This window comes from Ovis canadensis, chromosome X (assembly GCF_042477335.2).
Source record: "Ovis canadensis isolate MfBH-ARS-UI-01 breed Bighorn chromosome X, ARS-UI_OviCan_v2, whole genome shotgun sequence".
Lineage (NCBI taxonomy): Eukaryota > Metazoa > Chordata > Mammalia > Artiodactyla > Bovidae > Ovis > Ovis canadensis.
Genome location: NC_091727.1, coordinates 26,347,190 through 26,374,279, shown reverse-complemented (window position 1 = coordinate 26,374,279; position 27,090 = coordinate 26,347,190). Strand labels below are relative to the sequence as shown.

The following is a 27,090-nucleotide window of genomic DNA, read 5'->3' as shown; positions in this document are numbered from 1 at the left end:
ATGGGTTCAATGGTGTACACTTCGTGGTACAAGAAGATTCAACATACTGTGGGATAACTAAGCCAGTATACCACAACTACTGAGCCTGTGCTTTAGAGCTCGTGATTCAAAACAAGAGAAACCACTGCCAGGAGAAGCCTGAGCCCTGCAACGAGGAGCAGCCCCTGCTCGCCACAACTAGAGAAAGACTGCCCACAACAATGAAGACCCAGCACAACCAAAAAGATATAAATTAATAAAGAAAAAGAAAAGCAAAAGTGCTTTTAGAGCTGATTTTGTGTTCAGTGATAGAACAAGCAATGTCACCAGAGGCAGGTCACTTTTGATATCTAAATGCCTTGTTTATTTTTTCGTCCACCAACCTCTTCTGACCTACAAAGAACCTCAAAGGATCTCCCATCCTTTCTATTGTGTTCATCAATATAACCTTAATGCTCAGAATAGTGCTAGAAAAATAGTAAGTGATCAATAAGTATTTTGGTATTAAGTAATTAAGAGAAAATCCGAATCTACTGCTCTGGATACAACTTAATTAATTTCCTTCTATTTCAAAATTAAACTTAACATGAGAAAGTGCTTGGTATTTATTGTCCCTTCTTCCTCATATCCAGACACTTCTAAGCCCACCAAAAGTTAATTGTCTATGTACACCATTAAAATAAAACTTCTCTATATGGCATTGCGTAGCAGCCCATTCCGGATCTGTCTTTTCTCTCATCTTCCAAACTGACCTTCTCATGGCAGATGACTCTTTGAAGTTCCCTTTGTTCCTGAAACTCATCTCACACTTTTATAATGAGATAGGACCTCTATTTCTCTCCTTTCCCTTCCTGGTTATAACCCCAGATTCTTCTGAGAATCTATTTAATAACTAGCTTAAGGAGTAGTTAAAAGTATGGATTCTGGAATCAGATTGCCTGGTTCAAATTCTGGCTCCTCTCATTAAAAGAGCTTCAGAGCATGCTCCTAAACCTCTCTAGCCACTACAAACCATTACAGCCCCTGTAAAATAAGGGAAAGAATTTTACCTACTTCAGATAAAATAAGGTAAAACACAGAGTCCTTAACAATGCCACATGTATTGATCATTATGAGAGACTGAAGAACAACATCTAAACGCATTTCATTTCCAGATCCCACAGCTGGACAATTAGTCGTGTGCAATTCCACATTTGCTCTCATCTACTCATCCAGTCGGATACAGTATACTATCTTAATCTGCTCAAAATGTTCTTCTCCAAATCTATCTCTCCACATCTAGTCCTTGTCTAGAGTTTTGCAGATGTGGTCTTGGTTTTGGGGCACTGGGTTAGATGCTCGTCAAGAAGAGAAACTAACATGTGTCAGAGTACAGTGGTTGTTCTAAACTTATTTTGTTTTGTTTTCTTTTTTATTGAAATATAATTGCTTTACAATGTTGTGTTAGTTTCTACTGTACAATGAAATGAATCAGCTATATGTGTTCATATATCCCCTCCCTCCTGGACCTGCCTCATCCCACCCCATCATCCACTCCTCTAGGTCATCACAGAGCACCAAGCAGAGCTTCCTATACTTTATAGCAGCTTCCCACTAGCTATCTACTTTACACATGGTAGTATATATTTGTCAGTCCCAGTCCCCCAGTTCATCCCACCCTCCCCTTCCCCATGTCCACATATCAGTTCTCTATATCTGCATCTCTATTCTTGCCTTGGAAATAGGTTCATCTGTATCACTTTTCTAGATTCCATATATATGTGTTAATATACGATTTTTTTTTCTCTTTCAGACTTACTTCACTCTGTATGACAGACTCTAGGTCCACTCATGTCTCTATAGATGACCCTATCTCATTCATTTTGTTTCCAAACAGTCATGTAAAATAGGTATTATTCCCCCCACCCTCGCCCCAGTCAGTAGACGAAGCAGCCAAGAGTTCCAACGAGCCAGCTACCTTGACACAAGTAACACGGTTTAAAAGTACAATAAATGTAAGAACTGAAATTCCCCATTAATATCAAGTTATGCCTTCTTTGTTTCTTAAGCATTGCATCAATTAAAACTCCTAAGGAAGGAAAAGGGTGGGGAGAACTCTTCAAGGATATTTCTTAAGGAAAATGGAGGTAATAAATATACTCTGAAAAGATGTAAGTATTGGCATTTTTTGAGTGTTTTGACATCTCAAGAAGACTCTGAAGCTGTATTAGATAATGAGATTGTAAATGTTTCTGAGTTAAATTAGGCTTTATCTAAAAAAGGTTCTACTTCTGTTTGCTTTATTGACTACTTCAAAGCCTTTGACTGTGTGGATCACAAAAAAAATGTGGAAAATACTTAAAGAGATGAAAACACCAGACCACCTGACATGCCTCCTGAGAAATCTGTATGCAGGTCAAGAAGCAACAGTTAGAACTGGACATGGAACATCAGACTGGTTCCAATTACAGAAAGGAGTACATCAAGGCTGTATATTGTCACCCTGCTTATTTAACTTATATGCAAAGTACATCATGAGAAATGCTGGGCTGGATGAAGCACAAGCTGAAATCAAGATTGCCGGGAGAAATATCAATAACCTCAGATATGAAGATGACACCACCCTTAAGGCAGAAAATGAGTAAGAACTAAAAAGCCTCTGATGAAAGTGAAAGAGGAGAGTGAAAAAGTTGGATTAAAACTTAACATTCAGAAAACTAAGATCATGGCATCTGGTCACATAACTTCATGACAAATAGATGGAGAAACAATGGAAACAGTGAGAGACTTTATTTTGGGGGAGGCTCCAAAATCACTGCAGATGGTGACTTCAACCATGAAATTAAAAGATGCTTGCTCCTTGGAAGAAAAGCTATGATCAACCTAGACAGCATATTAAAAAGCAGAGACATTACTTTGCCGACAAAGGTCCACCTTGTCAAAGCTATGGATTTTTCCAGTAGTCATATATGAATGTGAGAGTTGGACTATAAAGAAAGCTGAGTGCCAAAGAATTGATGCTTTTGAACTGTGGTGTTGGAGAAGACTCTTGAGAGTCCCTTGGACTGCAAGGAGATCCAACCAGTCCATCCTAAAGGAAATCAGTCCTGAATATTCATTGGAAGGACTGATGCTGAAGCTGAAACTCCAATACTTTGGCCACCTGATGCGAAGAGCTGACTCACTGGAAAAGACCCTGATGCTGGGGAAGATTGAAGGCAGGAGGAGAAGGGGATGACAGAAGATGAGATGATTGGATGGCATCACCGCCTCAATGGACAAGAGTTTGAGTAAGCTCTTGGAGTTGGTGATGAGCAGGGAAGCCTGACGTGCTGCAGTCCATGGGGTCACAAAGAGTTGGACATGACTGAGCAACTGAACTGAACTGAACTGAAAGATAGTTCACTGCACGCTAGCTCTTGAAAGCCTCTGGTCCTTGTAAGTCATAATACACAGTGACTTCAACTGATGCTTTTACTATATATAATCAAGAATATTCTGCAAAGCAAATAGACTATCCTTTATGCAGTAGTAGGCACTAATGACAGGGTTTCCCTGGTGGCTCTGTGGTAAAGAATCTGCTTGCAAGGCAGGAGTCACAGGTGTGATCCCTGGGTTGGAAGGATCCCCTGGAGAAGAAAATGGCAACGCACTCCAGTATTCTTGCCTGGAAAATTCCATGGATGGAGGAGCCTGATAGGCTGCTGTCCATAGGGTTGCAAAGAATCAGACTCGACTGAGCACACACAGGCACGTAGGCACTAATGACTGGATTGCATAGGTGTATTTAATCTAGTCTGGACAATGAAATATTGGCATCTATATGCTATATTTCTAGAGCTCTAAAGCAAGCAAACAAGAAGCAAATGGAACAGTTTATTCCCCATATAACTCAGTAAAGTAAGATCAAATCCTACAATGTAGACCTTGCCCACTCTACGATGATATAAGCCTACCTAAGAATTGACCAGAAAGCCCTTAGATGTGCTTTTAAAATAAACTGTGGCCCTACTTCATAAAATAATATTTCATGATATTACTTCATGATTAGACTACTGTAGTTTTCTTCTCAAGTAATTTTTTTTATAGTTAAAATGAACTATTTTCAGGCTCCTCACCATGCAAATCAGGAGAGTTATAAAGACTCTTTTTGATCTGGTGTCTGGTATTAATTTAAATCGAATATTCACTACTTGAGTTTATTGCAGCAGATGTCCTCAGCTACCCAATTATTTTAGCACAATTTGGCACATATATAATTTTAAAAGAACTTGTATCTAGGCAAAGCATTTAATTTCCTACCAAATTAATCCCTTTGGAACATTACACTGGATGCCATGGTGATTAAAAAATAGACTCTTTCATAACAGCAAGTTGCTCCAGTAAATACCCAGTACTCTGCACAAATGGAAGATCTGCATTTATTTCCTCTGTTATATATGGTGCAGGTTTCCTTATTACTAATTACACGCACTTTCTTAGCTCAGGCATTTTTAATAACAACGTGTGCTGCGCCCTTTCCTTGGTAATTCTAGGGTTTTCTGTTCCTGTTTGGAGGAGAAGGTATGATTTTGATGACCCCAAAAAGACAACAAATGTGAACTGTCCCAGAATTCTTTAGCAACGTGGTCTAGAACAGGAAGGATCAAAGAACTTTCTCTTGAAAACTTTGCTTAGCTAAATAGCATATACCACAATGCACACTTTCAATACTTATTTAATATAGGTTAGAGATCCAACCAGTCCATTCTAAAGGAGATCAGCCCTGGGTGTTCCTTGGAAGGACTGATGCTAAAGCTGAAACTCCAGTTTGGCCACCTCATGCGAAGAGTTGACTCATTGGAAAAGACTCTGATGCTGGGAGGGATTGGGGGCAGGAGGAAAAGGGGACAACAGAGGATGAGATGGCTGGATGGCATCACTGACTCAATGGATGTGAGTTTGAGTGAACTCCAGGAGATGGTGATGGACAGGGAGGCCTGGCGTGCTGCAATTCATGGCATCGCAAAGAGTCGGACACAGCTGAGCGACTGAACTGAACTGAACTGAACTGAACATCTCCCAGTTACTGGAGCTGTGTAACAAATCATCCTAAAACATTCTGGAGTAAAACAACTATTTAATTATGGGCACAGAGTCTGTGGATTAGATATTTAAATACAGCAGAGCAAGGTTGGTTTGACTGTGGTCCATGATGGCTGGGCCTTCAACTGGCAAGCCTCAAAGACTAGGGATAAGGTAATAGCTGAGAACTACAATCATGTGGAAGCACCTTTGCATGCATGCCTGGCACATAGATTGGATAGGCTGGGGGGCTTAGCTAGAAATGTTGACTGAAACATTTATATACAGTCTTTCTCAATGGTTTTGATTTCTCAATGTATGGTGACTACTTTCTGAAGGGAAGCATTCTAGAAGAGGGCATACAGAGAGCAAGCATTCCAAAAGAACCAAGTGACAGCTAATCTAACCTTAGCATTCACATGGCATCATTCCTTCTAAATAGTTATAAGCAAATCACCAAGGTCAATCTAGATTCAAGGAGAAAAGAAACAAATACAATCACTTAATAAGAGAAGTTCAATTTGTGGACACACAGTAAGCCCCTACATACGAAAAAGCTCTGTTCCCAGAGCATGTTCATAATTCCAATGTGTTCATAAATCCAATAAAATTAGCCTAGATATCCAACTAACATAATCAGCTATATAGTGCTGTACTATACTAGGTTTATGATATTTTTCACAGAAATAATACATAAAAAACATTTTAAATCTTACAGTAAAGTACCTTGAAAAGTACAGTAGTACAGTACAACAGCTGACATACAGGGGCTGGTATTGAGGGAACAGGCATGAAGAGTTACTGACTGGAGGAGGGAGAAGAGGTGGGAGACGGTAGAGCTGAAGGGTGGTCAGCAATAGGAGACAGAGGACAAGCTGCAATTTCACTCACATCTGACATTGATGGCAGAGACTCTGGCTCCTTGCTGGATTCAGTTCTATCTACCCTGTTGAAAAAAATGATCCAGTGATGTCTGGATTTGGTGGTTTAGTCGCTAAGTCATGTCCAACTCTTGCAACCCCACAGACCATAGCCTGCGATGCTCCTCTGTCCATGGGATTTCCCAGGCAAAAATACTGGAGTGGGATGCCATTCCTTTCCACAAGGGATCTTCCTGACTCAGGGACTGAACCCTCATCTCTTGCATTGCAAGCAGATTCTTTACCACTGAGCCACCAGGGAAGCCCTGATGTCGGGGTAGTAGCTCTTTTCTCATCATGGATGACACAGTAGCACTGGATTGCATTTGGAATGGGTGCTACAACCTTTGTGTCCTTTGTGTACCGTTCTACATTCAGGTCCAGTGCCTCAAAAAGTAACAATGTCTCCTCACATAAAGAAAATCCCCTTACCATTTCCAGAGTCATGAATCTTTTCAGTTTTTCAGTTTCTTCTTCCTCCTCTTATCTCTCTCCATCCTTTCTCTGGGCCTCCACTTCTATTATGTCTTCATTAATCAGCTCCTCATGTTGCACCTATCAGCTCCCATCTGAAGCAAAGTTCCAAAGAACAGCAAGGAGAGATAAGAAAGCCTTCCTATGTGATCAGTGCAAAGAACTAGAGGAAAACAATAGAATGGGAAAGACTAGAGGTCTCTTGAAGAAAATTAGAGATACCGAGGGAACATTTCACGCAATGATGAGTACAGTAAAGGACAGAAATGGTATGGACCTAACAGAAGCAGAAGAGATTAAGAAGAGGTGGCAAGAATACACAGAAGAACTATACAAAAAAATGTCCTAATTATCTAGATATCCACAATGGTGTGATCACTCACCTAGAACCAGACATTCTGGAGTGTGAAGTCAAGTGGGCCTTAGGAAGCATCACTACTAACAAAGCTAGTGGAGGTGATGGAATTTCAGCTGAGCTAAATCCTAAAAGATGATGCTGTTAAAGTGCTGTGCTCAATATGCCAGCTAATTTGGAAAACTCAGCAGTGGCCGCAGGACAGGAAAAGGTCAGTTTTCATTCCAATTCCAATGAAGGGCGATGCCAAAGAATGTAACTACTACATAATCACACTCATTTCACATGCTAGCAAGATAATCCTCAAAAGCCTTCAATATTATGTGAACCAAAAACTTCCAGATGTACAAGGTGGATTTAGAAAAGGCAGAGGAACCAGAGATCAAATTGCCAACATCCGTTGGATCATAGAAAAACCAAGGAATTCTCAAAAAGCATCTATTCCTGATTGATTGACTACACTAAAGCCTTTTTTTTGTTTTAATCACAACAAACTGGAAAATTCTTAAAAAGACAGGAATACCAGACCAACTGACCACCTCCTGAGAAACCTGTATGCAAGTCAAGAAGCAACAGTTAGAACTGGATGTGGAACAACAGCCTGGTTCCAAATCAGGAAAGGATTATGTCAAGGCTCTAAATTGTCACCCTGCTTATTTTACTTATATGCAGAGTACATCATGTGAAATGCCAGACTGGATGAAGCACAAGCTGGAATCAAGATTGCCAGGAGAAATATCAACATCCGCCGATGCGCAGATGACACCACCCTTATGGCAGAAAGAGAAGAGGAACTAAAGAGTCTCTGGATGAAGATGAAAGAGGAGAGTCAAAAAACTGGCTTAAAACTCAACATTCAAAAAACTAAGATCATGGAATCCAGTCCCATCACTTCATGGCAAATAGATGGAGAAACAACGGAAACAGTGACAGTCTTTACTTTCTTGGGCTCCAAAATCACCTCACACAGTCTCTGCAGCTATGAAATTAAAAGACCCTTGTTCCTTGGAAGAAAACCTATGACCAACATAGACAGCATATTCAAAAGCAGATTCATTACTTTGCCAACAAAGGTGAAAGTTGGACCATAAAGAAGGCTGAATGCTGAAGAATTGATGCTTTTGAACTGTGGAGTTGGAGAAGACTCTTGAGAGCCCCTTGGAAAACAAGGAGATCAAACCTGTCAATCCTAAAGGAAATTAACCCTGAATATTCTTTGGAAGGAATGATACTGAAGCTGAATGAAACTCCAATACTTTTTCTACCTGATGCAAAGAGCCAACCCATTAGAAAAGACCCTGATTCTGAGAAAGATTGAAGGCAGGAGGAGAAGGGGGTGACAGAGGAAAAGATGGTTGGGTGGCATCATTGACTAAATGGACATGAATTTGAGCAAACTCTGGGTGATGGTGAAAGATAGGGAAGCTTGGCATGCAGCAGTCCATGGGGTAGCAAAAAGTCAGACATGACTGAGCAACTGAACAATAACAGCAACATGCTGCACAGCAAGGAGTTTAGTGAAGTCGTCCTATTGCAGATCTAGCTTCAGCTTTTCCCTGAGGGTCATTAAGTTACTGAACGTCTCTTTGGATTCCTCATCCACCTTCTCAAATCCACATAAACTGTAGACAAACTATGGGCCAAAGTTCTTCTAAACCCTATATATCGTGATGGCTGTAACCTCTCACCAAGCAAAGTCAATGTTTTTAATGTCCTTGTAGTTATTAGTTTGTTTCTGATTCATCATTCGCCTTTGTTGCCTGAAGAAAAATATGACGTAAATAATATTTCTTTAAAATTGCTATAACTCCCTGGTACATGGGTTGGATGAATAATGTTATTTGGTGGTAGATGCAATATTTTGATGTTGGAATGAAAGTCATCCATAAATGTGGGGTGGCCTGCACTGTAGAGTAGCACAAGAATGTTCAGTGGAACATCCTTCTCCAAGAAATATTTCTCTACCTCTAGGGTAAAGTGGTGGAAAAAACAGTCTTGGAAAATGGTCTGTGTAACCCAGGCTTTGGAGTTACTCTTCCACACAACAAGAGAGCCCTTGGCTGTGTTTTTACTCTTGGGTCTCTGAATGATAAACTAAGGAGCTGAGGCTTCAGCTTCATATCGCCAGAGGCATAGCCAAAAAACAACAGTTAGCCTATCCTTTACTGCTTCATAGCCTGGCATTGACTTTTCCTCCTTACCAATGTAACTTCAGTCTGGCATCTTTTCCAGTACAGTCCTGTCTCATCCACATTAAAAAAAAAAAACCTGCTCAGGTAAGCACATGCCTTCATCAATAATTTCTTGAACTGTTTCAAAAAATTCCCAGGCAGCTACCATATCTGTACTATATACAGACATTTGTTTAAGTCTTCATAAAGGCTTTTAGCTTTTCTCTTGAATCAGCATTAATCATGAGCAAGACTCTATGCTAATGCTGATGCAGAGCCTACATTCATACACTGAGAAGTTTCTCCATCTCCATCACTTTTCCACACTATTTTGATGTTATTGTAAATATCATCGGCACAGCAGCCTGCATGTGTTCCATGATCTTGTCCTTGTTCTTTAGAATCATGCTGATTGTTAAACAATTCATAAGACTGAGTGATGTTACAATCTTGTCTATGATCTTTTTGCCTCACTTCACTCTCTTAATTATATTCACTTTTGTTTCCATCTTCATCACTTGGTGCTTCTTAGCAGTACCAGCTACATCACTGCTGCTTTTATGCTTGCTTCCAGACACTCTGGGCTTGAATAAAGATACTGTACTACTATATTCTATACAGTACTGTAAAGTGCACAAAAGAATAACCACTTGTAGAGAATGAACACATATAACAAGGCACACCAGACATGAACTAACATGACTGGACATGCGAATGTATGTTCTTATATTTGAAAGTCCACAACCTGAAAGTTCGTATGTAAGATACTTACTGTATTTAAAAACCACAAACAGACCAGCAAGGAAAGAAAGAAAGAGAAAGCTATTTTGTATATGTTTAAGATTGTTGTAGGCTATATGTAACCATTATGCATCTCTCAGCTATGAGGAGATGCACTGAAGTTCAAGTAGAGTAGGTAACAATATATTCACTATACATGTTGAAGCTCAACTTTGAATTCTGGTTGGGAATTCTTGATTACATATCTTAATTACATTTCTTTATGATATGTACAGTTCTAGTGATGTTAGCTTTATAATGGTTAGTAACAGAAGCAGAATTCTTTAATTGCTACAAGGCAATAGCAAGATTAAAATAAACAATAAAAAATAAAAGAGAAGCATATAAATAAGCATTGTTGACAACTATCTCTAGTCATCTGTTTTAGTTTGGGTTCCCCCAAAATTAGATATTAAGGAAAAGCTTTGGATGCATGCTGTTTATTTGGGAGGTGATCTGAGAAAGCATAAATTAAAAAGTGAGGAAAATGATAAAAAAACAACAGAATATGTTAATGCATAGGTATTAATAATTACTGTAGGCAATTGGCACTCAGTCTGCTGAGGACCACCTTGCTGCTGCTACTGCTGCTGCTAAGTCACTTCAGTCGTGTCCGACTCTGTGCGACCCCATAGACGGCAGCCCACTAGGCTCCCCCGTCCCTGGGATTCTCCAGGCAAGAGCACTGGAGTGGGTTACCATTTCCTTCTCCAATGCATGAAAGTGAAAAGTGAAAGTGAAGTCACTCAGTTGTGCCCGACTCTTAGCGACCCCATGGACTGGAGCCTACCAGGCTCCTCCTTCCATGGGATTTTCCAGGCAAGAGTACTGGAGTGGGGTGCCATTGCCTTCTCCTTGAGGACCACCTTAGGAACCACAAATATAGCATGCCTCAGCATCACCTCTCCCTAAGTGGTAAAAGGCTGGAACATTTAACCATCTATGACTGTACCTATCGTTTTGAGGGCTGGGATAAGACATATTAGGGACTCCACACTTGCCCACTGCTCTAATTTGCAGTAAGCATTATGCCCTGCTGCCAAGAAAACCCTTAGAGAAGAAGAGACACTCAAGTCCTTGAGGCAGGGAGCTGTCAGAGCATGTGGGAATCATCCACCACAGCTGCCAATGGACTCATGTGGGCCAAGGGAACCATGGGATGGTGTATCAACATCTCCTCCATCTTTTTTTTTCTCTTTGAGAATTATTATTTTATAACTGTATTGTATGCACACAGTTCAAGGAGCAGCTGCTTGCTCTACTTTCCCCCTATCCTCACATCTCATGCCTCTAGGAGCACTCATTTCCAACTCTCAGCATTCTCTTCATCTATTTACCACCATTTTTTCTAAGTAATATGCATATTGTGATTTATCTTGATTTATCAGGTTAATAATGTGTGTCTTGCTTTCCTATTCTGGCAATAGAAAATTTAATATTTTATACTATTCTACCTCCCTCCAATTGCCTTCTCTCCATGTTTCCAATAAAAGTGAAAGTGAAGTTGCTCAGTCGTGTCTGACTCTTTGCGACCCCGTGGGCTGTAGCGTACCACGCTCCTCTATCCATGGGATTTTCCAGGCAAAAGTACTGGATTGGGTTGCCATTTCCTTCTCCAGAGGATCTTCCCGACCCAGGGATCGAACCTGGGTCTCCTGCATTGTAGGCAGACACTTTACCGTCTGAGCCACCAGGGAAATCTTATGTTTCCAATATAATCATATCAAAATTCAAGGGTAACTCAATATCCACATTATTTTGGCATTACAAATGTTTTCTAGTACCAAGACAAATAGTACATAATAATAATAGATCTTTGCTTGAAAAACTTGATTTTCCTGAAGAAAAATATTTTCATTTTTATTTGCTTGGTTTTTTTATGTACCTATTGTTAATTCTTCCCAAATGCTCTACAAGCTCCATAAAATGTATTTCAGCAATATTGTTTACACAGTTTAATGCAACATTTCTATTTTCTTTATGGATGTTTATTGGTGATCCCCAGCAACTTCAATTTTGAGATTTCCTTTTGCTTTCGTTCTAGAATTTCTCTCTTCTTTTCATCCGAGTTAGATTTCTTGTTTCCTGCCTTCTGGAACTTGTTTTTTTCCTCTTGCTTGGTGTGTTGTCTTCCTTTAGTTGATTACATATTCCAAGAGTTTTCTGAGAGTTTCCATAGGTGACACATTTGGGGGGGGGGTAATTTGTTTCTAAAAATGGGAAAATGTCTTTATTTTACTTACACATTTGTTTTCCAGTTTAAATCATTATAACATTCTAGCTTGAATACAATTTTTTTTTTTCAGAATTTTAAAGTTATGCCCAAATTGTCTTCTTGCTCCAGGTGTCAGTGTTGGGAATTTCTGTGTCATGATAATCTCCAACACTTATAAGTAACCTGTTCTGTGCTGTTGCTCTCTGCTTATTTTTTTTTTTTCTTCCTGAAAGCTTTCATGGTTTTTCATTTATCCTTTTCATTAAACTATTTTGTTATGGTAGTACTTAGTGTGGCCTCTAGTATTCTCTCTTCTAGGCTCAGTAGGTCCATTTATATTGATATTTATGCCTCTAATTTCTAAAGAATATGCTATTCATCCCTGTCATCTGTTTCTTATATTTGCTGGGAGAATGCCCTCCTAGGGCATGTTCTCCTCTGCACATTATTTCTGTAACTTTGCAAATCAGATAGATACTGTCTGGTTTGATCCTTTTGTATTCTTACCTGTTCTTTCCAACTTTCTACCTCTGACTATTTTCCTCCTTTGGGGAAATTTTACTGACTTTATTTTCTTGAGTTTCTATTTTGGTGCTGATATTTTTAATGTCCAAGATGACTTTTTTCTTCATATGCTTCTTCATATGCATTTTCCAGTTCCATGTACACAGTATCTCCAACGAGTGTCATTTAATCAACATTTTCTCTTTTCTGAATACATATATATATATATTTAATATTTTTTCTTTTCTAGTTTTGTTAAGATATACAGCACTGTATACATTTAAGGGGTACAGTATAATGATTTTACTAACATTCATCATGAAATGATTACAACAGTAAGTTTAGTGAACATTCATTATCTCATATAGATACAAAATAAAAGAAAAAGAAAAAAATTTTTTCCTTGTGATGAGAACTCTTAGGATTTACTCTCTTAACTTTTGTTTATAACAGGCAATAGTGTTAATTACATTAATACTAATCACATTATACATTATATGCCTAATACTTAATTATCTTAACTGGAAGTTTGTACCTTAAACTGCCTTCATCCAATTCCCTCTCCCCCCATCCCCCCTCTGACAACCACAAATCTGTGGTTTTCAACCTCTTTTTCTGTGAGGTTGTTTGTTTGTTTGTTTGACATATAATTGGCCTACATCACTGTGTTAGTTCCTGTGGGACAGCATAGTGATTCAACATTTTTTAAATTGAGGTATAGTTGATTTTCTTGATATTTTTACATATTACAAAACAATCATCTCTCTGAATATATTAACTATATTTATTTGAAGTTTCTTATTTTGCCTACATGATTTGGTTTCCTACAACATTATTTTTACCTACTTTCAGTTTATTTTTGTCTCTTCATGTTGGAAGCTTTCCTTAAGTATTTGTTATCTTCGTTCATATTAAGAAAGGCATTCCTTGTATACCTCAATTGCATCAACAAAATCAGTAGTTTCACTTGAAGATGATCAGAGACTGGTGAGGGAGCAGAGGAGGGATACTGTGCTCTGTAAGCGCTAATGGAAAAGAAAAACTTTGCCATTAAGGATCTGTCGCTAAACTTTCAGAGCTCCTTGAACTCTTCGATATTTAATACAGAAGTGCAGACTTTACTACGTGTTTCATTTACTAGAAGGATGGTACATAGAATGAATCCATTTGTAAAAGGTCCCATCATCTCAGAAGATTAGCTAGCTTTGAGGTATAAGATGGTAGAGATTTAGCTCACTTGATGAAATGACAATTGTCTTTTTGAGTCACAATGGTGTAGAGTGTACTAGAAATGGCAATCAGTGGATTAGTTCTAATACTGAGGCAGAGAAAAACTTGGTTTAGCATTCTTTAAAATATTCATTAGATACTCTGGCACTTCCATTCAAGATGGAGTCACAATTCGAATTTATTTTACTGGAAAAAAGCCGAACCAAACAAACAAACAAAAATTAATATTTTTGAAGGCATTAGACACAAGGCAAGAAAGCTAGTGATCTTTTTTTCCCCTTATTTCTTCTTTTGTGTGTGTGTGTGTGTGTGTTTGTGTAAATTTATTTTAATTGGAGGCAAGTTACTTTACAATATTGTGGTGGTTTTTGCCATATATTCACATGAATCAGCCACGGATGTACATGTGTCCCTCATCTTGAACCCCTCTCCCACATCCCTCCCCATCCCATCCCTCAGGGTTGTCCCAGTGCACAGGCCCTGAGCGCCCTGTCTCATGCATCGAACCTGGACTGGCAATCTATTTCACATATGGTAATATACACGTTTCAATGCTAGTCTCTTAAATCATCTCACCCTCGCCTTCTCCCACAGAGTCCAAAAGTCTGTTCTTTAAATCTGTGTCTCTTTTGCTATCTAACATATAGGGTCATCGTTACCATCTTTCTAAATTCCATATATATGTGTTGATATAATATATTGGTGTTTTTCTTTCTGACCTACTTCACTCGGTATAATCGGCTCCAGTTTCATTCACCTCATTAGAACTGATTCAAATGCATTCTTTTTAATGGCTGAGTAATATATCATTGTGTATATGTACCACAGCTTTCTTATCCATTCATCTGTTCATGTACATCTAGGTTGCTTCCATGTCCTAGTTATTGTAAACAGAAACACAATGATCTTTGAGAAGTAGGAAGTAAACAAGGCAAGCTCTGTGGTTATCCAAGGTCATTGCCTTAAGAAAATGTCCAAGTGCTGTACAGGGAGGGGAAGCCAAATAGAACCTCCTAGACTCTCTGAATTTCAAAGAATGGAGCAAAGAGTCTAGAGAGAACAAGGTGGCTAGAGTTTGTAGGTTTGACTGATGGAGAGGAAAGGGCTGCACAGAGAGAGAATCCAGGAGATGTGCACAGCGTCCCCCTCAAGCATACTTACATGTTGGAAACTGCCCAAGGCCACAGAGAAAACTATCTATAAGTGCTCAGATCTCTTATAGGCTTAGGCACAGTGGCTGCTCCCACCAGTAAGGCTGGGGAAATTCATAGTTCATAGGACAAAGGTACTTTTGTTGTTGTTGTTTAGTCCCTAATTCATGTCCAACATTTTTGTGACCCTATGGACTGTAGACCACCAGGCACCTCTGTCCATGGGATTTCCCAGGCAAGACTATTGTAGTGTGTTGCTATTTCCTTCTCCAGAGGATATGATAAAAGACTCTGGCTTCTGTCTTGCTTCATTCTCTCTTGCTCTGAAGCAGCTGGCTGCCATGTTGTAAGCTGCCTGATGGAAAGGTCCACACGGCAAGGAACTGAGGGAGGTCACCACCCAACAGCCAGAAAGGAACTCATCCCTAAAGCCTTGGAGATACATCCTTCCCTCTTTGAGCCTCGAGATGCTTGCAGCCAGTGAGAACTGCTGAACTGACTCATTCGGGCTAAGCTGTGCCTGGATTCCTAATCCACAGAATCTGTGAGATCTCAAATGTTCTAAGACACTAAGTGTTAGAGTAATTTTTTATGCACTAAAAAATAATGAATCTAGAAAAGGAGAGGTAAAACTTGTTGGAGGTGACATCTTTGAATGGAATCAAGTGCCTAAATACCACAGAGGGAAGATACTGTGAAGTTAAGAGAGCTTCTCACCAAGACGTCAGAGATTTCTGAGAGTTTCCATTCCACTGGTTGTCGGAATCTGCCATAATCTGTTGTCACTAAGTTCATATGCATTATAAAATACCAATGTCAAAACCAATTTTCTCAAGTACTACTATAAAACCACTCTATGGAAACCAGGAACAGAAGCGGCAGCTGATATGGCAACCTGGCATATAGCAATCAGAAACTGCTGTCTCATTTTCAGCAAGTTGCACCAAGTAGCACAAGAGATGGCATGTGGCGTCCTATGCTTCCAAAAATGCCTATGGCTGTTAAGGAAAACAAAATCATTCCTGTCTTCTGGCTAAAAAGACAGAAACTCCAAATTTATACATGTAGACGTAAAGTCATCTAACATACACACTTACTTATTTGGTACCTATATATATGGCGTGTTGCTTGGATGTGTGTGTGTTCATTCATTTGTATAAATATGCAGAAATAAGTGAAGGACATTTACTGGACAGCAAGTATTGATTCCACAGTAGAAAGGAAAGGAGAGAGGGAGATTCTTAAGTCTTTCCATTTATAATCTTTTCATATAATAAATACCAGTGTTTTTATCATGCAAAACAATAAATATATGTTTAAATGTAAATAAAGATAAAATTACTGTGACTGCATTTTTTGAAGCTTTTTCTCATACTTGATTTTGACATGAATTGTAAATAATCTCTCTTTAGACAGTAGGGAGAGCCCATACTCAGGGTAGCTGTCCAAAGGAGAGTAATCTCCTTCTGCAACATTATGGACCAGCTTTGTTATTTTTGAAATATCTAAAGTCATCTTCCCTTAAAACATATCTTCCACAACCTTTACTAGGAAAGTCAAAGAACAGAATGGTAATAAAGCTGATGCAGCGTATTCTCATTTTACTAAAATTTGTTCACTGATGTAAGAGGTTAATTAAACTTGTTTTATACTTTGTTTTGTTTTTATTTTTTAATAATTATATACTTTTTTCTTTTTCAAATTTAAAAATGAATTTCTTTTTAATTGAAGGATAATTGCTTTACAGTATTGCATTGGTTTCTACCAAACATAAACATGAATCAACCATAGGTTTACTCATGTCCCCTCCCACTTGAACATCCCTCTCACCTCCCTCCCCACTCCACCCCTCTAGGTTGTTACAGAGCCCCAGTTTGAGTTTCGAGTCATACAGCAAATTGCCATTAGCTGTCTATTTTACAGGGTGTGTCCTGTGGCATTAAATAAAAAGCCCTGCAATTAAAGGATTAGAAGAAGTTGCAGGGATGTCCCTAGTGGTCCAGAGGTTAAGACTCTGTGCTTCCAATGCAGAGGGTGCAGGCTCAATCCCCGATCAGGGAGCTAACTAAGATCCCACTTGCTTTACAATGGAGCCAAAAGTTAATAATAATAACAGTAAAGAAGTTGCACTGTGTATTGAGTTCCAATAATAGCATAACACAGCCTGAAAGGAAACATAGACAATGGGAATTAAAGTGCTAATTATGTTTTATTTAATTCAAAGTAACCTTGGTGGAGTATAATGAAACCCAAGTAAGAGCTCTAAAATTTTGCATGTTTTCTTTTGATCCTTGAGATTAGCTTCTCTTTCTTTTTTAAATGTTTTCCTTTTATTTCATGTTTCCTAGTACTAAGCAAACTAAATGTGTTTTTTTGTTGTTGTTTTTTGTTTTCGCAGAAACAGACTCACAGACATAGAAAACAAACTAATGGTTACCAAAGGGGAAGATGAGAGGGACAAATTAGGAGTTTGGGATTAACAGGTACATATCACTTTATCACATATATAAAATAGATAAACAACACAGACCTACTGTATGGCATAGGGAACTATATTCAATATCTTACAATAACCTATAAGTGAAAAGAATACATGTATATATAAAACAGAATCACTTTGTTGTAAACCAGAAAACAATACTACATTGTAAATCAACTATACCTCAATAAAAAAATTTTATATGGTTGTTTTTAAATAAACTTTTTCATTTAGTAATTATTTTCAAAAAGCTATTATTTATTTACTAAGGAAATGTATCTTACAGTGTCATATGTGTTTACAGTGTCTTAAGAATTTTCAGAGAATTACATTACCACATGTAAAAAAGATCAGTTCAATTCAGTCACTCAGTCGTGTCCAACTCTTTGTGACCTCATGGACTGCAGCACGCCAGGCCTCCCTGTCCATCACCAACTCCAAAAGCTTACTCAAACTCATGTCCCTCCAGTCAATGATGCCATCCAACCATCTCTTCCTCTGCCGTCCCCTTCTCCTCTTGCCTTCAAGCTTTCCCAGCATCAGGGTGTTTTCCAGTGAGTCAGTTCTTCACATCAGGTAGCCAAAGTATTGGAGTTTCAGCTTATTCAGGACTGATTTCCTTTAGGAAGTACTGGTTGGATCTCCTTGCAGTCCAAAGGACTCTCAAGGATCTTCTCCAACACCACAGTTCAGAAGCATCAATTCTTCAGCGCTCAGCTTTCTTTAGAGTCCAACTCTAACATCCATACACAACTACTGGAAAAACCATAGCTTTGACTAGATGTCTGTTTGTTGGCAAAGTACTGTCTCTGCTTCTTAATATGCTGTCTAGGTTGGTCATATCTTTTCTTCCAAGAAGCAAGCCTCTTTTAATTTCATGGCTGAAGTCACCATCTGCAGTGACTTTGGAACCCAAAAAAATAAAGTCTGTCACTATTTCTATTATTCCCCCCCAAAATAAATTTTGCCATGAAGTGATGGGACAAGGTGCCATGATCTTCATTTTCTGAATGTTGAGTTTTAAGCCAACATTTTTACTCTCCTCTTTCACTTTCATCAAGAGGCTCTTTAGTTCTTCTTCACTTTTTGCCATAAGGGTGGTATCATCTGCATATCTGAGGTTATTGATATTTCTCCCAGCAATCTTGATGCCAGCTTGTGTTTCAGCCAGCCCGGCATTTTGCATGATGTACTCTGCATATAAGTTAAATAAGCACGGTGACAATATACAGCCTTGACATGATCCTTTCCCTATTTGAAACCAGTCTGTTGTTCCATGTCCAGTTCTAACTGTTGCTTCTTGACCTGCATACAGATTTCTGAGGATGCATGTCAGGTGGTCTGGTATTCCCATCTCTTGAAGAATATTCCATAGCTTGTTGTAATCTACACAGTCAAAGGCTTTGGCATAGACAATAAAGCAGAAGTAGATGTTTTTAGCTAGTGGGAAGCTGCTATATAGCACAGGCAGCTCAGCTCAATGCTCTGTGATGACCTAGAGGGGTGGGGTGGGGGGAAGGGAGATCCAAGAGGGAGGAGATATATGTATACATATAATAACTGATTCAATTTGTAGTACAGCAGAAATTAACACAACATTGTAAATCAATTATATCCCAATTAAAAAATAAAGTACTTAGAGGAGTTTTTTCTTAAATTTTTTTTCTTAACAATCATCTAGAGTAAAAGTCCATTTTTATATTTTCTCATGATGTTTCTGAGAGCTCTTTCAGTAAATAAGTAATATGCTTAGAAAGCATGACAAGATTTCTATGGTTTTAGAAATATTTGGATTTTTCACTTAAACTTTGGTTTCAACAACTACATTTGAATAGTTTGTTTATTATCTATTGCTACATAAGACATCTCCCAAACTTAGTGGTTTCAAACAAACATTTACCAGATCACAGTTTCTGAAATTCAAAAATTTACGAGTGAGTTAGCTGTGTGGTTCTGGCTCAGAGTCTCTTACAAGATTGCAGTTGAAGTGCTGAGTAAAGCCGCAGTTACTTAAAACGTTGACTGGGGCTGGAAGATCTCCTCCTAAGCTCATTCGCATGGCTATTGTCAGGAGGCTTCAGGTTCTCAATGTGAGCCTCTCTATAAGATTGCTCATGATAGGGCACCTACCTTCCTTCTAAAGCAGGTAATTCCAGAGAGAGAGCACAAGCAAGCAGGCAGTCACAATGCCTTCTAAGACTTAGAGATTCCAAAGGCACTTCCGTTTTATTTCATTTGTTACACAGACCAACACTGAGACAATGTGGAAGAGAGTTATGTAAGAGGTGAAAACCAGGAGATGGGGGGCCATTGGGCACCATCTCAGAGGCTGGTGATCACAGATAACACATGAGTCAAGGCTTGATCAGACACACAGAACCATGAGATGTGACATGGGATAAGAGCTCTCTTCTGGTCTTACATGTTATGCTATTGTGGAAGTTGGTTGAACAGTTTATACAAGACTCCTGCTTTTCTGCACCTGGTGTTGTGCCTGAAACAACGAGGGCAAACTGAAATTCACAAGGACATACTGGGCAAACTGACACCTGTGAGGACAAATTGAAGAAAATGAAGACAAACCAGAATCCTGTTCCTATCTTTTATTACCTCTATCTTTAACTATGTGGGTCACTGCAGGATTGGGGGTTACCTTCACCATAGAACTGCTCCAAAACCTGGCCCAGGATTCAGAGGAGAGGGATGTGGCAGTTCAAAGAGGTGCATGACTGGCTGTCATACCATCATGGTAGGCTGATACCTCAGTGACAACCTCTACAAGAGGCCTTGTCTTTTACCCTCCCTTAGAGCAAAGCAAAGTCTAGGACTTCACTTTTGCCTTCTAAATAGTGTGCACATTATCTCTGAAACCAACAGCAGCCCAGAAATACATAGTGAAGGGAATTCACAGAACATAGTTCCTATTAACTTCTGTTAATACATAGCCATCACAGATGGGGAAAAAAAATATAAAGGGACCAGAACAAGAACATAAATATTTTTCCTGAGCATATTTTTTAAAGAGCCTTCTTAATAAATATTCCATGAAAATATCTAGAGTTGAAAGCACTGCACTTAAGAATAATTGAAAGGAACTTTGTGTACCCATTGCATATACACAACTGTGTACCCCAGGAGGGGTTCATAGGTCCCCAACAGTAACCTGAGCTACCCCTACAGGGAACCACACCCGACTTGGCTGTACTTTCATTTAGTCAATCTGACTTCTAACATATGGTGACCCTAATTAAATCAATCATCCTTCTTAGTGGGCGTCAGGAGTCTTAAGAAGGCAGATGGATTTAATAGGGGTCAGGAAACCTAAGCAGTTTGATTGGTACAATGGGCATTAGGACATTTAATAAAGATGATTGATTTAATGGGGGGAGGTCAGGATTTTTAAATGGGTTGATCTAATAAATGGGAGTAACCTGGTTTATGGGAACTGATTTAACAATAGGAGTTCTGTGATTCAGGAGGCTGATTGAAGAAGCCAAACAACCCCCAAGAGAGACAGCACTTATATAGCAACTGTGTATATAATATGTGTACACAAAAAAACTTGGTGTACACAATGTATACACACAACTGTGTACATAATATATGTCTACCTCAGAACCTTGTGTATACCACCCACCCACACACACACACACACACACACACACACACACACACACACACAACTTTGGATGTTCTATGTGTCCACAAAGGATCTTTAGGACACAATACATATACACACTATATACATAATCTGTGTCTACAAACAAACTTAGGTACACAATATATATATAGAGAACTGTATACATAATATGTGTCCACAAAGAGCTTTGTGAAACAATGTATATAAACAATTGTATAAGTGCTATGTGTTCACAAAGGAACTTTGGGTACACCATGTATAAACATACAGCAAAGTTATGTGTTTTATTTTGTAGAAATACTAAAACATATTCATTTTAAATCCACATTAACATTTCAATTAAAGTTTAGAAATACTTCCTGACATACCTAGTTATAACAGTAGCTAAATAAAAAACTAAGCAAAATTAGGGGGAAAAATCACAAAAATTCTGATACTTAGTAAAAAATTAAAATAATGAATTTTTAAATAGAACATTGTAATTGCTTAATTTATATTTGGAAAACTGGCCCATGTAAATTGCTGCAGTGGAAGATGATTATTTTATGATATATCCAAAAATAAAACATATATAAATTTAGGGGAAAAAAAGACTAATCCACCTCACCCACTGCTTGTTAAAACTTTTTAAAATATGTATAACAACCATTGTTGATATATGTATTTAAATTACAGAAAATATATCTTACTGACACAAACTGAATTATAACACTGATCATCTATTTGAGGAGTTAGAGCAGGGCATGTTTTCTTCTTAACTGCAATTACTTTAAAAATACTCCATGGTATTCTGTGTTATTTTAAAATTTATTTTTAAAAAATTTATTTTATATTTTTTAAATAATGAAAAGGGAATATTGGCTTTCATTTGTGAAGAAGACTTTAAAATCTCATTTCCATACAGTCTCATCCTATAAAGTCTCCTACTATAGTGTGCCAAATCTAGTAGCAAAACAAGTATGTGAATTACTATTGTAAAGTGAAAAAAATCTTAGAACTAGAATTAAATAGGCCTTATTTAATTAGACCTCTCATTTCTTTGCAATATCTACCCAGCAGGTAAATGTTGTCCCATGTACTAGCCAAAGAAATACAGTGATCCTGACTTTTATCCATTCTAGATCTCCTGACTGGACCATTCCAGTATTTCTTTATATATTAAGTTTTGTCAGCTCTCTTCTCATCTAGGGGTGGGGTCAATTTCCCTTCCTCTTTCATTTAGACAACATTGTAACTGCTTTGACTAAAAGAGGGCGGAAGATCTGATGCTGTGTGACTTCCAATATTAGATCATTAAGAAGCCAGCACCTTATAAAAATGTATGACTATCCTGAGGCCACCATGCTAGAGAAGTCACTTTAGGTGCTCTAGCCAACTACCTCAAAGATCCCAGACAAAAAACAATATCAAGTACCAACCTTATAAATGAGCCCTTTTGGATGTCATGCCCAGTTGAGACTTCAGTCACAGCAGCTCCAGATTACAGATGAGAATTCCCAAGTAAGACCCATTCAGGGAGTGCTTTCACAATTCCTGACCCAGATTCCTGAGCAAAATAGAACAGTTGTTTAATTCCATTGCACTTTGAAGTAATTTATTACACAGAAATAAATAACCAGAACATGTTGGGCTGTGCTTAGGTGCTCTGTCTTGTCTGACTCTGAGACCCCATGGACTGTAGCCCACCAGGCTCCTCTGTCCATGGGATTCTCCAGGCAAGAATACTGGAGTGGGTTGCTATGCCATCCTCCAGGGCATTGTCCCAAGCCAGGGACTGAACCCAGGTCTCCCTCATTGCAGATGGATTCTTTACCATCTGAGCCACCAGGGAAGCCCAAGAATACTGGAGTGTGCAGCCTATCCTTTTTCAAGGGGATCTTCCCAACCCAGGGCTCGAACCCAGGTCTCCTGCACTGCAGGCTCAGGATTCTTTACTGTCTGAGCCACCAGGGAAACCCAACCAGAACATAAACTTATTTAAAAGTCAAAGACAAATAAATAGTGAGTAGTGGGTAGCCTATTCCTTCTCCAGCAGATCCTCCTGACCCAGGAATCGAACTTGGGTCTTCTTCATTGCAGGTGGATTCTTTACCAACTGAGCTATGAGGGAAGCTCCAGACAAATAAATACTTGGTGAAAATTTTCTCCTTTGGGACATGTCTCTTTAAGATCAATTGGAATGAAAAATTCAAATCTTTTCAAAGAGGTAAAAGTATCACTATTTACAGATGACATGATACTCTATATAGAGAACCCTAAAGACTCCACACAAAAACTACTAAAACTAATAAATTAATTCAACAAGGTAGCAAGATACAAGATTTATATACAGGAATCTGTTACATTTCTACACACTAATAGTGAAATATCAGAGAAAGTAATGGCAATGGATTAATCTCCAAAATATACAAACGGCTCATGCAGCTCAATATCAGAAAACAAAAAGTCCAATCAAAAAACGGGCAGAGGATCTAAACAGACATTTCTCCAAAGAAGACATGCAGATGGCCAAAAAGCACACAAAAAGGTGTTCAACATTGCTAATTAATGTAGAAATGTAAATCAAAACTACAATGAGGTATCACCTCACATTTATCCTCAAAAAATCTATAAACAATGAATGCTGGAGAGGGTGTGGAGAGAAGGGAACCTTCTTGCATTGTTGGTGGGAATGTAAGTTGGTACACCCACTATGGAGGTTCCTTAAAAAACTAAAAATAGAACTATTATATGGCCCAGCAATGCCACTCCTAGGTATATATCTAGAGAAAATCATACTTCAAAAAGATACCTGCACCCCAATATTGATTGCATCACTGTTTGCAGTAGCCAAAACAGTAGGTTCAGTTCAGTCACTCAGTCATGTCCAGCTCTTTGTGACCCCATGGACTGCAGCATGCCAGGCCTCCCTGTCCGTCACCAACTCCAAGAGCTTACTCAGACTCATGTACATCCAGTCAGTGATGCCATCCAACCATCTCATCCTTTGCCGACCCCTTCTCCTCCTGCCTTCAATCTTTCCCACCATCAGGGTCTTTTCCAATGAGTCAGTTCTTCACATCAGGTGGTCAAAGTATTGGAGTTTCAGCTTCAACATCAGTCCTTCCAGTGAATATTCAGGACTGATTTCCTTTAGGATGGACTGGCTAGATCTCCTTGCACTCCAAGGGACTCTCAAGAGTCTTCTCCAACACCACAGTTCAAAAGCATCAATTCTTGGCACTCAGCTTTCTTGAGAGTCCAACTCTCACATCCATACATGACTACTGGAAAGACCGTAGCTTTAACTTGATGGACCTGTGGCAGCAAAGTTCTTTTTAATATGCTGTCTAGGTTGATCATAACTTTTCTTCCAAGAAGCAAGCAACTTTTAATTTCATGGCTGCAGTCACCATCTGCAGTGATTTTGGAGTCAAAAAAGGAAAGTCTCTTAGTGTTTCCATTGTTTCCCCATCTATTTGCCATGAAGTGATAGGACCAGATGCCATGATCTTCATTTTCTAAATGTTGAGTTTTAAGCCAACTTTTTCACTCTCCTCTTTCACTTTCATCAAGAGGCTCTTTAGTTCTTATTCGCTTTCTCCCATAAGGGTGGTGTCATCTGCATATCTGAGGTTATTGATATTTCCCCTGGTAATCTTGATTCCAGCTTGTGCTTCATCCAGCCCAGCGTTTCTCATGATGTACTCTGCATATGTTAAATAAGCAGGGTGACAATATACAGCCTTGATGTACTCCTTTTCCTATTTGGAACCAGTCTGTTGTTCCATGTCCAGTTTTAACTGCTTCTTGACCTGCATACAGATTTCCCAAGAGGCAGGTCTGGTGGGATGGTATTCCTATCTTTTTTAAGAATTTTCCACAGTTTGTGGTGATCCACACAGTCAGAGCTTGGCCTAGTCAATAAAGCAGAAGTAGATGTTTTCTGGAACTCTGCTGCTTTTCTGATGATCCAACGGATGTTGGCAATTTGATCTCTGGTTCTGCTGCCTTTTCTAAATCCAGCTTGAACATCTGGAAGTTCACAGTTCACATACTTTGGAAGCCTGGCTTGGAGAATTTCGAGCATTACTTTACTAGCATGTGTAAGTGTTAGTCACTCAGTCATGCCTGACTCTTTGCAACCCCATGGACTGTAGCTCACCAGGCTCCTCTGTCCATGAGATTTTCCAGACAAGGTTACTGGAGTAGGTTGCCATTTCCTTGTCCATACTAGAGTGCGAGATGAGTACAATTATGCGGTAGTTTGAACATTCTTTGTCATTGCCTTTCTTTGGGGTTGAAATGAAAACTGACCTTTTCCAGTCCTGTGGCTGCTGCTGAGTTTTCCAAGTTTTCTGGCTTATTGAGTGCAACACTTATTGAGTACAGCACTTTCACAGCATCATCTTTTAGGATTTGAAATAGCTCAACTGGAATTCCATCACCTCCACTAGCTTTGTTCGTAGTGATGCTTCCTAAGGCCCACTTGACTTCACATTCCATGATGTCTGGCTCTAGGTGAGTGATCATACCATCGTGATTCTCTGGGTCATGAATATCTTTTCTGCATAGGTCTTCTGTGTATTCTGGCCACCTCTTCTTAATATCTTCTGCTTCTCTTAGGTCTGTTAGGTGTATGTATGTATATGTATAATTGATTCAAGTGGCTTTACATCTGAAATAAGTTGGTTTACAATGCAACATTGTACATCAATATAAAATAAAAATTAAAAATAGAAGGAAAAAAAAGCTTGTATTGGTCATCACTGCATAGACCAAAAGTAGAAATTGAACTTACAAAAGACAATCTCCTTTCTTCTTCTCAAACCTATGGTATTTTCTTCCTTTGAAAGATGGGTTAAGCCAATTGGATTCATCTCTCTCTTTCTTTCTGAAACTTATATAAGGGAATATGAAGAAAATATGGGCAATATAGTTATAAGTAAGAACTGAAGAAATGGGAGACTCGAGGAAATTCAATTCATTAGTAAAGAGTACATTTTGCCTCAAGAATATGAAGGCAACATAAGGACATGTCCTCAGGAACACCAACTTGAACCCTCATATGGACTGCACTGTATCACCTCAAGATTCAGTTAGGAAGTCGTAAACCCCATCATGACTATCTCTGAAGATAGGGCCTTTAAAGGTGCAATTAGAGTTAAATGAGGTCATATGCATGAGGATTTGATCCAATATAACTAACTTCTTTATAAGAAGAGGAACGGACACTAAGGATGCATGCACACGGAGAAAGAGGCCACCTGAAAATACAATAGGAAGGTGTCCATCTGCAAGACAAAGAGAGAGGCCTAAGAAGAAGACGAACCCATGACACCTTGATCTTAGACTTCCAGCCTTCAGAACAGTAAGAAATCAATCTTTGTTGTTTCAATCATCCAGTCTGTGCTATTTTATTATGGCAGCACTAAATCCTAAAGTGGGCATCAGTTAATTAAAATTTGCACATAGATTACCTGATAAGTTTGTGTTCTTCTATTAACTAACAGGATAATTTATGGGAAGTTATTTAATCTCTGTAGGTCATAGCTTACTCATATAGATGATGGAATATTCACAGTTAAATAAGTTATTCACAAATTTAAATTTAACAGGAATGATGACATTCCTAATTATGATGACATTCCTAATTATGCCAACTTATCAAGGTTTCCCATTCTCTTGACAAATGCATTTAGTAAGTTGTATTACTCAATTATAATTGAGTAGAACCAAAAAAAGAAAGAAAGAAAAAGTTTAAAAAATCCCATTTAAATTACATAAAAAATACCTAGGAATAAACTTAAGCAAGGAGGTTAAGACTTATATGCTGATAACTATAAAACACTGTAAAAGAAAGTAAAGATGTTTCAAAGAAATGAAACCATAAACCATGCTCATGGTGTTGAAGAATTAATATTGTTAAAATGGCCATACTACCCAATTTAATGTGATCTTTGTCAAAATACTGGTGACATTTTTCACAAACAATACTAAGATTTATATGGAACCACAAAAGACCCAGAATTGACAAGGCAATCATGAGGAAAAAGAACAAAGCTGGAAGCATAACCCATCCAGACTTCAGATAACACTACAAAGCTACAGTAATTAAAGAACCATGGTATTGGCACAAGACCAGATACATAGACCAATGAAACAGAATA

The 27,090-nt window shown here is 38.6% G+C and overlaps 1 non-coding gene across 1 annotated transcript; it reads right to left on the bottom strand.

Annotated features, from left to right (window-relative positions):
• Positions 1-11,347: 11,347 nt before the first annotated feature.
• TRNAC-ACA (transfer RNA cysteine (anticodon ACA)) lies at positions 11,348-11,419 on the bottom strand. The gene has a single exon. It is a non-coding gene; the product is annotated as a tRNA-Cys (tRNA).
• Positions 11,420-27,090: the final 15,671 nt, after the last annotated feature.